The sequence below is a fragment of the Cyrtonyx montezumae genome, unplaced genomic scaffold (assembly GCF_038088225.1).
Source record: "Cyrtonyx montezumae isolate F1298 unplaced genomic scaffold, pur_monq_1.0 scaffold_17, whole genome shotgun sequence".
Lineage (NCBI taxonomy): Eukaryota > Metazoa > Chordata > Aves > Galliformes > Odontophoridae > Cyrtonyx > Cyrtonyx montezumae.
In genome coordinates, this window is record NW_027071903.1 from 22,972,133 (window position 1) to 22,986,358 (window position 14,226).

The following is a 14,226-nucleotide window of genomic DNA, read 5'->3' on the forward strand; positions in this document are numbered from 1 at the left end:
TTCTGCCTGAACCTCCAAATTAATTCCTCAGAATGCCAGCACACGCTTACACGTTGCCAATATTTAAAGCGCTTGCTCGTTTTGTCATAGAAACAATCAGTACAAGACTGGGACCACAAAGAGTCAAACCAACATCTGAGACGGCTCACAAAACGATGCTGTCAGCAGCAGCTGTGAGCCAGGCACTCCTAACGTTCTTAAGAATGACTTATCTGTGTCTGTAATAGGTATAAATGGATGTGTTATCCTTGTCAGCCTGCACTCTCTTCAAAGCCATAAGCAATAATCTAATTCTTCAAGTGATGTAGTCAGGAATAAAAATTTTGCACAAGGTATACATGTTGCAGTGCTAACATGTCAAGAAGTCTCAAGATTCACCACATCTTTCTGCAGAGAGAGGATCCTATAGGCTCTGGTAGCCCACCTGGAAAGGTCTATCTGAATATTCTCACTCCTACAAACATTTCTAACCACTACTGTGAGACCTATACCCTGTGTTAAATAAGAAAGCTTGCAGATGGTTATGTTTCCATCAGTAACTGAAGGCTACTAAGAAATCAGTATTTTCATGTTTAGGCATTAGAAATACCCATATTACATACAAGTCCAATGCTTCTACACAGAATTTAAGATAAACTTGATGAAGAACTAAAAAAAAAAATTAGAACTCATTAAAAGTAAGATCATCTGCTGTTAAACAATTAGAAGATCCAACATAGCCTAACACTGAAAGTAGCCCCAGGAGGCTTTTTCAGAAAGCAAGATGCAGTAAATGCTTCTCCTTAATCAAAACATTTTCCTATTAGACAATCAAGTACTCAAGGGTTAAGAAGGGGCAGTATCTTCTTTTATGCCTCTTACAGTAAAGACCTGAACAGCTGTCAACAAAGCCATCTGAAAAACAAATCTAAGTTCCCCTCTGAAGTGCATGAGCTTCACTCACAGCCTTCAAGTGCCCATGACTTATCTACTCATTCTGCAAAATAAAGGCTGCTGCTATCAGCCACTTCAAGACATAGAGCACCAGAAGAAATGCATGCAAATTGGTCAAGTTCCTCAAAATTGCTGTATCAGTCAAAACATAAGCTCAGGTTGGAGAACTGTACAGCAGACAACAGTTTACGATGACATAAAAGCAAAAAAGGTGAGTTATCACAGCAAGGTATCTTGCCATTAAGAATTAATTTCACTAGCAGTAATTGAGACTTACAACGGCACTTAAGTCAGCACTATAAAAAAGTGAAACAGTTCATCACATATCAACTCAAACATCAGGTAAACTTGATTAATGCATGTAATCTCTCATCATTTTGAAAACATGTTTTCAATTAGGCTGTAAAATAGTCACCTTCCCTTACTTAAGGAGAAAATATCATAGGTTCATAAGGTTGGAAAGGACCTACAAGATCACCTAGTCCAACCATCCTCCTATCACCATCCCTACCCACTGAACTACTAAATCAAATCCCTTAGCACCTCATCTAAACGCTTCTTGAACAGCGCTAGGGATGGTGCCTCACCCACCTCCCTAGGCAGGCCATTCCAGTGCCTGACCACTCTTTCAGAGAAAAAATGTTTCCTCAAATCTAACCTAAATCTTCCCCGGCGCAACTTGTGGCCATTCCCTCTCGTCCTGTCATTATTTATCAGGGAGAAGAGGCCCACCCCCTCCTCACCACAACCCCCCTTCAGGAAGTGGTAGAGTGCAATAAGTTCACCTCTGAGCCTCCTCTTCTCCAGACTAAACAATCCCAGCTCCCTCAGCCGCTCCTCATAAGACTTGTGCTCCAGACCCCTCACCAGTTTTGTTGCCCTTCTCTGAACACGCTCCAGGGCCTCAATGTCCTTCTTGGAGTGAGGGGCCCAAAACTGAACACAGTACTCGAGGTGCGGCCGCACCAGAGCTGAGTACAGGGGGATGATCACCTCCCTGCTCCTGCTGGCTACACTATTTCTAATACAGGCCAGGATGCCGTTGGCCTTCTTGGCCACCTGGGCACACTGCTGGCTCATGTTAAGCCGAGCATCAACCAACACCCCCAGGTCCTTTTCCTCTCTACATTCTTCAAGCCATTCTGCCCCAAGCCTATAGCATTGCATGAGGTTACTGTGGTCAAAGTGCAGGACCCGGCACTTGGTCTTATTGAACCTCATCCCATTGAGCTCAGCCCAGCTGTTCAGCCTATCCAAATCCCTCTGAAGGGCCTCCCTACCCTCAGGCAGATTGACACATCCTCCCAACTTGGTGTCATCTGCAAACTTAATGAGGGTACACTCAATCCCCTCGTCTAGGTCATCAATAAAGATATTAAACAAGATGGGCCCCAATACCGACCCTTGGGGGACACCACTCGTAACAGGACGCCAGCTGGACTTAACTCCATTAACCACTACCCTCTGGGCATGGCCCTCCAGCCAGTTCTCCACCCAGAGAAGAGTGAACCTGTCCACACCACGGGCTGCCAGTTTCCTCAGGAGAATACTGTGGGAGACCGTGTCAAAGGCCTTGCTGAAGTCCAGGTAGACTACATCAACAGCCTTTCCCTCATCTACCTGTCTGGTCACCCAGTCATAGGAGATGAGGCTGGACAAGCACGACCTGCCCTTTGTGAACCCGTGCTGGCTGGGTCTGATCCTCTGGTTGCCACGGACGTGTTGTGTGATCTCCCTCAAGATCATCTGCTCCATAACTTTTCCTGATACCGAGGTCAGGCTGACAGGCCTGTAGTTCCCCAGGTCTTCCTTACTGCCTTTCTTGTAGATGGGAGTCACATCGGCAAGCCTCCAATCTTGTGGGACCTCTCCAGATAACCAGGAATGCTGATAGATGGCAGAAAGTGGCTCGGCAATCACCTCTGCCAGCTCCCTCAGCACCCTTGGGTGGATCCCATCTGGTCCCATGGACTTGTGGCAGTTCAGATGGAGGAGTAGATCTCTGACCGTCTCTGCTTGGATCACAGGGGGTGCATTATGCGCTCCGTCCCGGACTTCCAGGTCAGGGCAAGTACCCTGTGGATAACTGCTGTCTATTAAAAGACAGAAGTGAAGAAGGCATTGAGAACCTCATCCTTTTCCTTATCCTCTGTGGTTACATTCCCTGCCTCATCAAGTAAAGGAGAGAAATTCTTAGTTCTTCTCTTGCTGTTTCTCAACGAAAGTTCCCAGTTCATCCACACTGGTCTTCTTCCCCTCTGGCTCGACTTACAGGACTCCAGGACAGCCTGCTCCTGCGCCTTTAAGATTTCCATCTTGAGGAGCATCCAGGCTTCCTGGACTCCTTTACCCCTCAGAAGCGAGTCCCAAGGGACCCTTGCAACAAATGTCCTGAACAGGTTAAAGTCTGCCCTCTGGAAGTCCAAGGTAGCAGTTTTGCTAGTCACCCTCTTGACATCACCAAGAAATCTCTCTTTTTTACATGTTCAAAAGCACTGTACTCAGCTCTCTAAAGGCTGGCTGCAGTAAGCACACCATGCTTTGACACGCATCCTACTTCACAGAATGCCTGCCTATCTTAAGAACATGCCTCTTACATAACACAGAGTGGTGGCTCTGTCTTCTCAGTGTAACACACACCAAAGCCCAGATCACCATATAGAGGGTTTGCTTAAAGCCAGCTTGATGGAAAGCAGGGAAAAGAAGAGCTCTGTGTACAAATGAGCTAATCAGTAGTCAATTTCCTTGCCTTCAGTTTCCCTCTCCTCTCCGGTTATAGTCATTCCCCTCTGCCTGTACACACTCCCCACCACAAAGACACCTAAACACACCTAAGCAACGCTGGTAGGTGGGGTTAAACTAAGGGAGCACAGCTCAAAGTCCCTCAAACATGATGGCTCTGGAGAGCATCAAGAGCCTGCAGAGCATCCTGCTATCATCACCTCTGAAAGAATGCTGCAGTTTCACTGCTGCAGGAATCCTACCTTGGCTTAGACCATTCACTTACCCACCTCAGTTGCCCATGAATACAAAGTAACATCAGGCAAACAAAGCTGTTCAACATTCTTTCTGAAAGGAAATTTCTATCAAGTCCTATCTTGCATTTTCTTTGAATTTAACCAAACTTACCTTTGAAACTTCTAAAGTTAAATCCCTTCCCCAAAACATCGCTTCTATGAGATTTTAACATTATTTTTTATTATGGTAAGCTAATACTGGTACTGTCAGCTTCATAAGAAAACTTCTGTTAACATCTGATACACACACACACCACCCTCTGTACACTGTCCCTACCACGAACTTTTCTGAACTGGCAAACGTGAACAGACCTGTAAATGGAAGTGTTACACTAACTGCATCTTGAAAAAACAGCAGCCACTCTTCTCCTACCACTAAAAATACACCTTTTATTCTTCCAGCAATGCTATTCTATCAGATGAATCCAGACACCAAAAAAGGGGTAAACAAAAAGCCTACAGAATCTGTGCAAGACCTTGGGCAAAAGCAAGATAACCCACAGACTACTACTTCCTGTCCTCAAGGGCAGAGAGCCAAACCAGACTGATTCATGCATGACTCTGATGCAATGGGAGTTGACAGAGGACTTTCAGAGCCATCTGAGAAGCTGCTTCCCCAGTGTAAGCCTACGAAAATCAAATCTCAGTGCCACCTTGTCCTGCTCCAACAAAAATAAAGGATTCTCTGGAGCACTGTATGGGAACTGCTGAATCACGGCCTGAGCCACTGATTGGTCACCTGAGGTGAGCACTGAGTCAGCCACAGGGGCACAGGTGGAGGGGATATACCTGTGTGATTGGAAGGGGTGGAGCCTGGCTCTACCTCTCCCAGACCCCACTTAAGGGCTGACCACCACCAGGGAAGGATCTGTTCTCAGAGATCCCTCCTATGTAGAGTCCCCTGTGAGCTTTGTCATCTTAAAGGTGAGCCATCTTCTTTTGTGTATTATTTGTGTACTATCTACATAGACCTACTCAAATATACCATCATCTATACTAATTCTTTTGAAGTACCATCCTTGGGAGTTATTCACCCCACAAGCACTCCATGAAAAAAACAGCTGTTAGCCTGGAAAGGGCAGTATTGCCTTATTCCTTCATACCTGTCAAGCAGGAAAACAACACACAATGTAGTGCAGCAAGAGCAAGCAAACATCCAATGTTCAGCTCCACTGATTGCACTTGTTTTGCTGGCAGATGTCCAAACTTTATTGTGCTTTTGCTGCTGCTTCTTACTGTTTTCTTACCGCATACTGAGGAGCTCCATGCTTTTAAAACTTATTTTTAATAACTAGTTGTTCATACGCTGTATTTTGACCTACTATCTTCACTCAAAAACAAAACAAGAAATTGATTAATCAAATTAAAAAACGTGATAGTTTAAAATCTATGCATCTTGACAAAACAGCAAAAATCAGAAGGTAACCTGAATTTATGTTCCTTTTGATGTTTTGGAGTACCAAACTGAATTTTTTATTCACTAGATAATATTAACAACATTAATATTGTTGTTAATACAAACATCTCCCCACTTTCGTTTTTAATTTTTATATTATTGTTTAATGCATCAACAGTGATACAGTTACCTGAGAATTCTCCAGGCACAACACTTCTCTTCTGCCCTGAAGGAAGGTACACTACGTCAGAATAACGCACACAGCGTTAGTTAGCAACCGCACAACTCTGTTCCAGAGACAGGTTTTTGCCTCCAGCTTCCCAAGGACGCTCCCTGACATCCAGCCTCGGAGACTTGTCAGCGTTTAGTTGAGCAGTGCTACAGTTACCTGCAGAGTAAAGCGGGCAGCCTGCTCCCAGCAGCCAATTCTAGCAACCATTCCTGACTCCACCTTCAAGTGAAACAATGTTATTTCAAATACAAAGTGCTCCTATTGATCTTCACACAGATGTCTTAAAGGCAAAACAGGCAACAGTACCGCAATCAGACTCTGGACCTGCAAACTGCTTAAGGTTGTGGCTGAAAAACATCTGTTTCCTCATACACAACTCAATTCAGACCAGCAAAGCAGTAAGAAACAACATCAGAATATTTTGCATCAGAAACATCAAGCCACCTATGAAACAGGTGCAGGAAGGCTGTTACACCGTGTTACCATTCACCTCTCAGACTACCTTGGTCTTTCTTAGGTTTAATTTTAATGGAGAGGCTACTGAAGGCATCTCAGCATCTCTGATGCAGGACAGCTACAGCAGAGCAGCTCTTCCCAAGGACTGGATCTAGGGCCTGCTTCCAGCTGGAACACACGGAGCATGCGCAGCTGGAAGCACCTCAGCTAGATGAGCTGGCAGGCTACAACAATTCTGTGCTGAATCCTACCAAGGAGTTAATTCTCCTGTCATACATACAAGCTAGCCCCAGCCAGTTAAGGCACCCAAAGAAATCCTAGCACCAATCAAGCTTCAGTAAAGCACCACTACACACTTACCCAACAAACAACCTGCATGGCTTCGCACAAGAGAGGCAGGCAGGTGTAATGGACAAACGCCGTGATCACAAGGCACATCCTTCGGTCTAGACATTTCTTTGCTCTGTCCTACACTTAAACTCTGTTAACTACACATAACACTGCATAAATCACAGTTTTAAGACAGACACATTATGATTTGGCAATCAGGAATGTTTTGGCTTCAGCAAATTCCAAGACAAACATAATTGCAATGACTTCAGAAACAAGGACCTGCAGTTCTATAAAAGAATAACAAATTAGTTTTTTTTTTTTTATTATTTTTACTTTTTAAGTGGAGATTAAGATCTTAACCAGGGAGTCTGATGAAGATCTGCCTTAGCCAATATTATGAGTACTGTTTCCAGAGACAACTAGAAAAATCCTGAATTACAAAGCCATCAGAAATTATTCTGAAAATTCATTAGTACCTCTGGCAGTTTTGACCTTTCTTAACATAGAATCATTCTGCAAAGACTTTTTTGGGAAAGCTTTGAGGAGTGAAGTCATTCCCAAATTAAGTTCACCAGCACAAAAACCAGGCTAAGGATGCATTTTGTTTGTGTTTCTTTTAAGAGCACTACAGACTTCAGCAGTAGCTGATCACTGCCACTTGCAATGTTAAATCTTAGGCGACTGTGACTAGAGATAATTATCCTATTAATGTGTTGTATATACCTCCTATACATCGTTACTTAATATACTTTTCTAAAGATTTTTACTTGACATGCAAACTGTGACAAAACTGACCTTCAGGAGGTTATACATTAGTATAGGCATTGGGAAGTATTTATATAACTATATAACATCTGCTTATGGTGAATTCATCTCTCTCTGTACTATCTCCACTGTTTAGATGTGAAATAAATCGTCCCAGTTTTCCCTCACCCTTGTTCTTTCCCACCCATTTATTGTGGAGTTCAGGAGCTGGGGGTGGAGCATTCTTACCTGTATCTTCTCAAACAAATGATTTTACTGTTGGAGAAAATATGAGCAATGGAAACAAAAGGTCTTGGTCTTAAAAGGAATACAGTAAATAATGGCAGATGAATATTATTGCAGCATAACCATCACTACTGAAGGACCAGGCTAGTACAACTGACCTGGTTGCAAAAAATCTACAGAAGAGTAATTTGCAAAGTGAAAGTCATGGATCTATTAAGATATACTCTTATTACACCTTACCAAGACATAAAATACAAATGAATACTTGGAGCTGCTGGTCACCCCTGGGCTCCCAAAGCAGACACAACTTCAGCTCTAGCTGCGAGGGCTTCAATCTTTGACAAACAGATGGTTAAACAGGCAGCCCCAGCAGTTTTGAAACAAGAAGCTTAGTAACATACATTTGTATTTAAGTAAAAGGAAAGAAAATGTGTATACAGTCCTTTCTGTCCTATTAATTCAAGAGGAGATCTGTACTGTGCTGTACTGTGGATGAGTGCATGATAGGTGACTGGCTGTTCGTATTTTCCCCAATGAAACCTTGCACATGAGCAAGAGATGATCTGAACTGGGGGTAACTTTGGCTAACAGCACTGTCTGGCCCCCATTAAATCCCTCTATCCAACAAAAGGAGGATTTAAAAACATTTAATTTGTTGCAAAACTACAAGGATAGCAAAATCTGTAGGTATGGTAACTAATAGAAGCATTTTTGTTTGTTTGTTTTTAGGAGTGACAAAAATATTCCAGTTCCGTTCATGTCTTTTCCTGCAACATAAATAAATAATCACTAAACACCCATAATTAATTTACCTTTGGAATTCTCCTCTAGTCCCAACAAAGACAACAGAAGTCTTGATTCACCACCTGAAAACCTAGCATTTCTTTATTAACATGTAGCTGATTTCTCACAAGATACCACCAAGGATCTTGATGCTGCGTAGTCAGTTCTTTCATTTGTGTCATATACCGAAGTCACTGCATTTGAATTCAAAAAGGGTTTTACAATGACAGTGAGGACTCACCTTCTACACAATAGCTTCTTTTGGAGGAATACCTCAGTGTGAGGACAAATCCTACAGCTGAAGCCCCCAGGCCTCCCTCATCATTTCTCAAAGCCATTCAGAAACGCTGGCTCCAACCAAACGAGCATCCCACCAACGATGCTCCACCCTCCCCACCCCCCCCCCCCACGAGTGCCTAAGCGACTGTCTCAGTACTCACAGCTCCCTGCTCCCACCCATTACCTTCACATCCCTGCTGCTCCCGGCCTACAGATGTGCGGAGCAGTGCACCAGGCCAAACACACCCGCGGGATCTCTCTAGGGGTTAAACAGCAGAATACCAACTTGGCGGCCCAAACAAATGACGTTAGAAAGAAACCCATTACACACGCAAAGAAAACTCATTTCCGTGAGGGAAATATTCGTGACAAGCTTTCAAGGCAACCGAGCCCCGACGCGCTCCGGGGCCGCCCGCAGCGGAGCGGCAGTTCTGTACGGCAGCGCAAAGCCCGCACCCAACGGCGGCTCCCACCTCCCGCTGCCCCCGCGCCCCAACGGCGCTCCTCATCCCGCCCGCGCACAGCACGGCCCGCCGGAGGGAGAAGGCGGCCCGCGGCCCCCGCCGCCGTCCCCCTTACCTAAGCAGCGAGGCCGAAGAGGAAGAAGCGGCTGCCGCCGGCGCGCCGCTCAGGGCCAGAGAAGAGGAAGCGGCCCTTAAAGGCTTCAGGGAGACCTCGCGACGCGGCCCGGCGCTGCCTGGAGCCCAGCGCTCGCGCCCCACCCGGCCCCGGTGCCCCGCCGCGCGACGGGCGGCGTTCCGTTGTTGCGCAGCCCCCGCCGCCGCCGCTCCCTCCCGAGGCGCAGCGCGACACTCAGCGCTGCTTTCCAGCAGTCCGCAAAGCGCAGCCGCGCGGGTAACAGCCCCTCCTCTCGGCGTGCGCAGCGCCCCCTGGCGGCCGGAGGCGGAACGGCTCAAAGCCCAACGGCGCCGGCACGCCCCGCCCCGCCGCGTTCCGCAGCGCTGAGCAACGCCCGCGTCCTTACCGACGGCACGGCGGTCACTGCGGAACAACGCGCAGGGACAGCGCGCCCTGAACGGCGCCCGGGTGGGATTTCCTCAGCGCAGGAGAAGAAAAAAAACCAACACGAAACTATGCCTCAAACAAGGAAGAAGGCGGTAAGGCAAGTCCAATGGCCTCCTAAAGACGGCGTAGCTCGTCCAGCAGGAAAAAAAGGAGTCTGGAGCTGTCAGGGAGCACAGGCAGTGCACGGCACAGAAACAGAAAGTGCTCGTAAATGCGTGTAAAGGTGCGAGCGAGGGATGAACACGCAGGTGAGGGCAGAGCGGCGCAGGCGCAGTGCGGCTCCAGATGGGCACTGCAGCTCTCAGTGGCAGCACACATGCACGTCGCCCAGCACTGCTGGCTGCCAACAGGTTATTTGCTTTGCTCTTTTAGGCACATGGCATCCCACCGGACCTGAGTAAGCCCTGTGACACTGTGCTGTGTATGAAACAACCGCTGAAACTGGGGAGAATGGGGAACGGCGCAGAAATAGAGCATGAGTCACACGGGGCAGGAGCTGGCAGCACTGCTCCCAGGGCACGGTGCTCTGTGCACTCACTGGTTTTAATGACCAGCACTGCAGCTGAAAGGCATCGAGAAAAAATCTGCTGGGAAAAAAAACAAACAGGAATTGAAATAATACGTGGGGAAACCTGAATGACCTTACAGGGCAGAGTAATAGCAGCAAGGTCAAAAGGCATGCAATGAAATACAAATGCTGTGCACTTCTGTATAGGACTGAAGGTCCGGGTGCACACCGGGTACTTATCAGGCAGGATGGACAAGGACCTGAACCTCAACGTGCTGTGCAGGCAAAATACTGCCTATGGTCAGCAGTGTAATATAGACATGGAAATACACAAACACTCCTCAGTGAAAAGATTTTTTGCAGGGAGAGGAACAGTACAGCAAGGGGGAAGAAAGCAATGGAAACTTGGCTGATTTACTTTAAAAGAAATGAGAAGGGAGTTTTCTGTAAGCTGTCCAGAGCCTCCTAACAGCAAAGAAATCCACCAGCTGGTTTTGTGTTTGCTTATCGACTTCTTTTTCTTAAACATTGCTTTGAACACTCACACCAAAGATGGTACTGCCTAGCAGGGAGAAGCACAGAGCTGCTCTGTGCTCACCAGCAGACATTCCTTCAAGGGGGAAAAAAAAAAATAAGGAAAGAAAAAGATTGTCCTTTTCAGACTTCGTATCTGCAGAAACCCAAAGGTTAAACAGGTTAAGTCAAGCCTTGCTCGATGTCTAAATGACTAATTCCAATTTCAGAACAGCTTGCAGCCTACACAGCTATCCACTTACACTGGGACCCTCAGCTACTTCTAACTGAACCATCTGTGCACCTCAGGGCCAGGCAGAGCTGAAGACAGAGACCAATCTTATCTAAGATCAAAATAACACCAACCCGCAGGAGAATGCACTTCACATTTTTAGGGGGGAAAAGTAAAAAAATAAAAATAAAAATAAAAAAAACCAAACCAAACCAGCCCCTGGTCTTGAGCTCAGCTTTAACAGCTCAGCTTTCCAGGCAGACACAGCACTGTGCAGGAGTGCTGCCTCAGCCTGCTCTCATAGATGGCAGCTAGGCACAGCTTTCCACATTGTAAACACCAGATTTTGGCACTCAGTCCCTCCAGGCACTCAGAAAGAGATGCCCTTGCTCAGAGCTGTGCTAACTGTAAGCTTGGTTGTGTCCAGGGTGAGACAAACAGCATACACTTCAGCTCCTATCATAAATACACAAAATCATCAATCGAGGAGCTCAAAAACACTTGCAGTCAAGGAAGCAACCCAGATGAAAGAGCCCATCCATGACCCTTAGATCATATGTGCCTGTGTAGACTTAAAATGAACCATAATAATGCAAGTACTTAAGTGTTGCATCAATTTGTAACTATGATTAATACTAATCAATAGAAAGACTCCTGTAATATTATGAGGATGACAGAGAAAAAAAAATTCACCCAAAATCTGTGGGATTAATATTCAGGTGATACAAATGGCCACAGCTCCCACCACCCCAGGTGAAGATCTTACCAGTGAACATCGGAGGCACGGGGAATATGGTAAAATCTGCTTAAAAATTCATATTGTGAAAGATTTCTAGTGGGAAACAAAAGCAAGACTGATGCATTTGTAGAGTCAAAAATAAAACTGCAGCTGGCTGCATGATATATGTTATGGGGACAAATAGAGGAATTAATGAGATTCAGCTTGGAGCTCTTAAAAGCTCTGGAAGACAACATGAACCACTCAGGGAGCTGTTCATTTTTTAAGACAGATGTAAATGTAAAATATCCTATGTTACTGTAAAACACAGAGCAGGAAGGCCCCTCTACTCATCCATTTCATGTTGTACAGCCTGATACAGCTTTGAAAGGTGAGATTCAACTTCTGTGCAAAGCATTAGGACACATAATCTGACCAAACACAGGGCTTTTAATTATGAATCAGCAGCTATTTTTAGGGCAATTAGGTTTTAGACAAACAGAAGCACTGTGTATTCAAAGATCTGATTTTACACTAAGAAATTCAGTAATCACTTCTTAGTGAGTTCATATACTTCCAAGCAGACACAGAAAGGAAAATACTGGTCTTTGATTTCCAAGCAGATTGTGTTCTTCTCCCCTTGCTTGTCTGAGTATGAACTATAACGGGAGTGACTTAAGATCAAACACTCACCTTCTGAAGTCTTCTGACTGCTCATCATACAGTGCATCAATAATACATCAGAAAGAAAACTATACATCCAAACTGGAAAAGCCATTTTTCTAGCAATTACGTGTATTAAATTAGCAGCGAATCTTCATTTCAAAACGTACTCACTGTCAGGCAATCACTGAAAATATCTCCAATGGTACTATTCACTCTTGCCTGTCCATTCCCCCTCCCTAGAAGACAGTAGTGCAGCAGTCCAACAATTTTTAAATGTAAGCTTGGTCAGAGGTTTGAATACAATCAGATTGGTATCAGAATTACTAAAAAGCGGAGTTTGAAATTGTAGTAACTAAGCAACGTAACACAGAAACTGGGAGCTAGTGCCTTTCAAAGTAGAATGAACTCTTCCTGTTGATTTCAGTTAATTCAGCATTGCTCAAAAAAAAGTTACATCCAAAGAGGAACTGAGTCACTGCATCACTTAGTGCTGAAATAACTAGCTTTGATGAAGTTAGCAACAGACACAGAATTCAAAATATTGCTTTAGAACCTCAGGTTTCTGAAGCAAACAAACAAAAGCCTAAAGCAGAAATTAAACCTTGAATAACAACAGGGGCTTTTAAATGAACAGTGTTACTCTGTATCTCCCCTGTACAACTTTTCTTAAACCAACATCTTTTCTGGAAGGTGTACGGACAAACCGTGGCTGTGGGAAGAGGAGAAAACTGGACAGACACTGTTCAGCTCCAGGTGAATGCTCTAGCTGCGTGGCTGCCTTAAAGAAAACAAACGGGGAGGGAGCAGCAGGATCTACTTCTTCCATGTCTTATAAACATTGAATGACATTATTTTTTGAATCCAACCATTACAACGGCACAGGTTACCCCAAGTGCATTAAGTCATAGGAAATAGACGAGCTAGTGTTTGGTGCTCTGTTATGCTTCAGTGTGAGGTAAGAAACTTGTCAGTTTCAGCAGTGCTGACTGATCATCTATGCTGAGCTACAAAGCCCATGGAAAAAAACAAAACCACAAACATCAAAAAAATCCAAGTATGGTCACAACTGTCACCTGTCTCACATATAAGACAGACAAAAATGAGCTTATAGGAACACAGTTTTGGAGTTTTATCTTTGTTGCTACTTAAAAGCCAACATCTGCACCAAACATTTCTCCTCTTGGAGCAGATACTGCTATCTCCTAATCAACAACCACAAACTTCAGAGTCTAATTGTAGCAAATTTACAAGTTAGTAGATGTTTCAAGAGACTGTAAAAAGGCAAATAGAATATTTTTCTTTAAAGCAAACAAATCAGCCAATCCCAGGGAGTTAGAAAGCAGCCAATATGAATTAAAATCCCTCAGCAAGTCCAGAATATTCCTGAGCATAATAGGCACACCTGGAAAATAACAAACTGATAAATGCCAGCCAACAAGATTTTCCATCGACAGAGCAAACCAACTTTATTTTCAGTTACGTTATATGCACATGAAAAAACTGAAGATCCCAGCTTTACTGAGACTTTTGACACTGTCCCATTGACATTTTTATAAGGAAAATGAGGAAACTTCACCTGGTCAGAAACTAAATAACACCAGTGCAAACCTGCTTGAACCCAGAGCATGGCTATCAGTACAGCATCAAACCTGAAGCTTGTATCATGTAAAGGCCTTCATATTTTTGCATTACAACTTAGAGAATTATGAGTATAAACCTAAACGTGTTTAGAGGTACTACAAGTGGGGCAGAAGTCAATGAAAAAGTCTGAAATCATCCAAAAAATGTACACATTTAATATAAGGAAGTGCAAAGTTCTGCACTTAGCAAGAAATAACCAACTGCAGAGAAATAGTAAATTTCAGGAAACAAGTCAATAGGTAGAGTGAATCACAAACTGCACACTAACAGCTTTGTGAGGTTGAAAAAAGCATTCATCTCTCTGAGTTGCATCATTGGAAATGCTGTCACTAAGGCAACTTGAAGAAGGTACAAAACAAATGGACATGAGCTAGAAAGGTGCAACAGAAAAAGGTCATCTGTTCTAGAACCCTGATCAAAAAAAGAAAACAATCTGGATTTATACTCCAAAAATAAAAGAGCCAACAAAAATATGCTCATAGTCTGTATGTAAGAATGCTGCA

The 14,226-nt window shown here is 44.4% G+C and overlaps 1 protein-coding gene across 1 annotated transcript in view; it reads right to left on the minus strand.

The window, feature by feature from the left end:
• Positions 1 to 9,064, minus strand: part of RNF111 (ring finger protein 111) — a 174,653-nt gene extending 165,589 nt beyond the window's left edge. The window contains exon 1 of the mRNA XM_065733781.1: positions 8,999 to 9,064. The gene's annotated coding sequence lies outside the window, so the exon portion shown is untranslated. The remainder of the gene's footprint in view (positions 1 to 8,998) is intronic.
• Positions 9,065 to 14,226: the final 5,162 nt, after the last annotated feature.